The sequence below is a fragment of the Mesoplodon bidens genome (assembly GCF_964165515.1).
Source record: "Mesoplodon bidens genome assembly, chromosome: 16".
NCBI lineage: Eukaryota > Metazoa > Chordata > Mammalia > Artiodactyla > Ziphiidae > Mesoplodon > Mesoplodon bidens.
Window position 1 is genome coordinate 11,125,941 of NC_138173.1, and position 4,818 is coordinate 11,130,758.

Below are 4,818 nucleotides of genomic sequence, written 5' to 3' on the forward strand. Positions count from 1 at the left end.
TCAATGCTATATAATTTAATGCATAATAAAGTATCTATATATAGCAAATTTTACCGTGTACTTCTTGCTTCCATAGAAGGTTCTATCAGCCTTCGTTAAGAGAGCTAGTACACAATCATTTCCTGTTGAAATAGCTGTATTTTATTTAAAATTGTCAGCCATTACTCAGCGTTGATTAACACAGTATGCAGTATCTGAACCCAGAAGGAGCTGTGGATTCTTCAGAAGGCTGCTCAAGGTCTATTGCTTGTGAGTTTGTCGATATACTCTCATGCACAAACAGCAACAGCCAAAAAAACCCCACAGCCAAATACTATTTTATTGTGTTTTTTTTCCTGAGAGTAGTCATTGACAGTCCAGAAATAAAGAGGTAGTTAATTTTATTTATTTTTTAATTAATTATTTTTATTTTTTAATTAATTATTTTTATTTAATTATTTTATAGTTGATGGACAATATTATATGTTACAGGTGTACAATATAGTGATTCACAATTTTTAAAGGTTATACTCCATTTATAGTTATCATAAAATACTGGCTATATTCCCTGTGTTGTACAATACGTCCTTGTAGCTTATTTATACATAATAACATGTACCTCTTAGTCCCCTAGCCCTTACTGCCCTTGCCCCACTTCCCTCTCCCCACTGGTAACTACTAGTTTGTGCTCTACATCTGTGACTCTGCTTATTTTTTGTTATATTCACTAGTTTGTTGTATTTTTTAGATTCCACACATAAGTGATATCATACAGTATTTGTCTTTCTCTGTCTGACTTATTTCACTTAGCATAATACCTTTCAAGTCCATCCATGTTGCTGAAAATGGCAAAGTATGATTCTTTGTTATGGCTGAGTAGTATTCCATTATATATATATACATCTTCTTTATCCATTCATCCCTGATGGACACTTAGGTTGCTTCCACATTTTGGTAATTATAAATAATGCTGCTATGAACATTGGTGTGCATGTATTTTTTTGAATTAGTGTTTTTGTGTTTTTGGATGTATACCCAGGAGTGGAATTGCTGGGTCATATGGTAGTTCTATTTTTATTTTTCGAGAAATCCCCATACTGTTTTCCACAACAGCTGCACCAATTTACATTCCCATCAACAGTGTAGGAGGGTTCCCTGTTCTCCATATCCTCACAAACGTTTGTTATTTATGTTCTTTTTGATGATAGCCATTGTGACAGATGTGAGGTGATATCTTATTGTGGTTTTGGTTTGCATTTCCCTGATGATTAGTGATGTTGCATATCTGTTCATGTGCCTGTTGGCCATCTGCATTTCCTCTTTGGAAAAATATCTACTCAGGTTTTCATCCATGTTTTAGTTGAGTTGTTTGGGGTTTTTTTTATGTTGAGTTGTATTAGCTGTTTATATATGTTGGATATTGACCCCTTATAAGCCATATCATCTGCAAGTATTTTCTGCAATTCAGTAGGTTGTGTTTTCTTTTTGTCAATGGTTTCCTTTGCTGTGCAAAAGCTTTTAAGTTTAATTAGGTCTCTCTTTTTTTCTTTTTTTGCTTTTATTTCTTTTGCTTTAGGAGAGAGATCCAAAAAAAATGTTGTTATGATTTATGTCAAGGAGTGTTCTGCTTATGTTTTCCTCTAGGAGTTTTATGGTTTCCATTCTTACATTTAGGTCTTCAATTCATTTTGAGTTTATTTCTGTATATGGTGTTAAAGAATGTTCTAATTTCATTCTTTTACATGTAGTTATCCAGTTTTCCCAGCACCAATTATTAAAGAGACTGTTTTTTCTCCATTGTATATTCTTGTCTCCTTTGTAGTAGATTAATTGACCATAAGTGTGTGGGTTTATTTTGGGGCTCTCTATTTGGTCCCAATGATTTACATGTCTGTTTTTGTGCCAGTACCATACTGGTTAGATTACTGTAGCTTTGCAGTACACTCTGAAGTCAGGGAGTGTGATTGCTCCAGCTTTGTTTGTCTTTCTCAAGATTGCTTTGGCTATTTGGGGTCTTCTGTGTTTCCATATAAATTAAACATTTTTTCTGTTCTAGTTCTGTCAAAAATGCCATTGGTATCTTGATAGGAATTGCATTGAATCTATAGATTGTCTTGGGTAGCATGATCAGTTTAACAATATTAATTCTTCCAATCCAAGAACACAGTATATCTTTCCATCTGTTTGTGTCATCTTCAATTTCTTTCCAGTGCCTTCTAGTTTTCCAAGTATATGTCTTTTGCCTCCTTAAGTAGGTTTATTCCTAAGTCTTTTATTATTTTTGATGTGATGATAAATGGAATTGTTACCTTAATTTCTCTTTTCGATAGTTTGCTGTTAGTGTATAGAAATGTAACAGATTTCTGTACATTAATTTTATATCCTGCAGCTTTAATGAACTCATTGATGAGCTCTAGTAGTCTTCTGGTGGCATCTTTAGGATTTTCTATGTATAGTATCATGTCATCTGCAGACAGTGGCAGTTTTACTACTTCCTTTCCAATTTGGATTCCTTTTATTTCTTTTTTATTATATGATTGCTGTGGCTAGGACATACAATACTATGTTGAATAAAAGTGGTGAAAGTGGGCATCCTTGTCTTGTTCCTGATCTTAGAGGAAAAGTATTCAGTTTTTCACTGTTAATTATGATGTTAGCTGTGGGTTTGTCATATATGGCCTTTACTATATTGAAGTATGTCCCCTCCATGCATTAGAAATATACAACCTCCCAAGACTGAACCAGGAAGAAATAGAAAATATGAACAGACAAATTACCAGTAATGAAATTGAATCAGTAATTTTAAAACTCCCAAAAAACAAAAGTCTAGGACCAGATGGCTTCACAGGTGAATTCTTTCAAACATTTAGAGAAGAGTTAACACCTATACTTCTTAAACTATTCCAAAAAATTGCAGAGGAAGGAATGCTTCTGAACTCATTCTGAGTCCAGCATCTCCCTAATACTGAAACCAGACACAAATATCACACAAAAAAGAAAATTACAGGCCAATGTCACTGATGAACATAGAAACAAAAATCCTCAACAAAATATTAGCAAACTGAATCCAACAGTACATTAAAAGGGTCATACACCATGATCAAGTGGGATTTAACCCAGGGATGCAAGGATTTTTCAATATTTGCAAATCAATCAATGTGATACACCACATTAACAAATTAAAGAATAAAAACTATATGATCATCTCAATAGATGCAGAAAAAGCTTTTGACAAAATTCAATATCCATGCTAAAAAACAAAGAAAACTCTCTGGAGAGTGGACATAGAGGGAACATACCTATTTTATTGTTTTGTTTTGTTTTTTCAAACAATCCTTCTTACTATTCATTTTCCTACTTCCACTAAGATATGAGAAAGCTGAAGGAGAATATGATCCAAATCCATTAACATATTTAGCTCAATTATACATGGTAATTAATTCAATTACCAGGAAACTAGCTTCCACGTGACCAATAAATGTATATTCTTACATGTTTCTGCCTTTTGGTATCATCACTTTTTCATGACGCTTAAAAGCATTGAGGGCTGGTGACATCTCACATATTGAGGACACTTTCTCCTTGAATTGTCCCAGGGTCTAAACCATGTGGGTATGAGCATATTATCTCTCAGACTGAAAATAATTCATACTAATCACTACTATATGTTTCACAAATCAATTAATAATGATATAATGTAGTTATCAATAAACTGTGTCCTCTAACAAGCATAGTTTTTAAACTCTACAAAGTAGCAAAATCCATTAACAGTTTTCAACCCTGCTGTTCTGAATACTCAGACCTCAGCGGTGTGTCTATCAGACAGAGGCTAAAGATGCTAGAAATTCTATAGTTGTCAGGGTTGCCTTACGTGCTAATCTGAGTACAGTTCACTTGAGTCCTTTTTAATCACAATAACATTAAACTTCAATTGTCTAGCACTTAATCGTTTCCACAGCATTTTCACACATGTGGCTTACAAGCCTCACAGCTGTGCTGTGAGGGAAGTATCATTCTCCCATTGTCCAAAGTAGGAAATAGACATGGTAAGAAGCCTAAGGACAGGACAGTAGCAGAGTTGGAACTAGAGCTCACTGTCTTCTGATGCAAAATCCACTGCTCTTTTGTCCCTCTGTACCAAGCCAACCTGGAGTTTCTCACTGGCTTGCATCCAGGCTGCACACAAACCTCTACTCGCCAACGAATATCAAGCAGCATATTCATAACTGTCCTTGTGTCTTGCCTTTTGTGCTTGTGAGGCAAGATATTACCCTTAGTTCTGATCAAGTGCTAAATGCTATATTTAATATGGAAAGTCATCTCCATAAGAACTCCTCAAAAATATAATTGAGTTCCCTTGGAGCACAATTATATTTTAGAAAATTCTCTGAATATCTCTCCCAATGGAATATTAATGAGCAGCATAAGAATGCCTTTCAGCCATAGGCATAGATTTTCTTTGCTCTTTTAAGGATCAGTATTGGGTTATAGGAAATTGAGACGGAGTGAAAGAGAGACTCAGAAACCTTCAGGGAGTAGGTACATACATTCTTCATTGTAGAGCCATCAGACAGCAGCAGAATAAACACCTCTACCACTGTCTTTCAATAGTCATACTCTTTATCACTGATAATCACTCTTACTCACAGGAAGCTCACAACTTAACCCATGACTCACTAGTCTTTGCTTCAGAGTGCTACTTCTACAAACAGCAAATAAAAATTTATGTACACTGGGTTCTCTATCATACAGTCACGTTTAGAGAATAATAATGGGCTTGCTACGTGTGGGACTTGGTATATTTTTAAACATAGACTATAACGCAGAGCCATCCTTCCC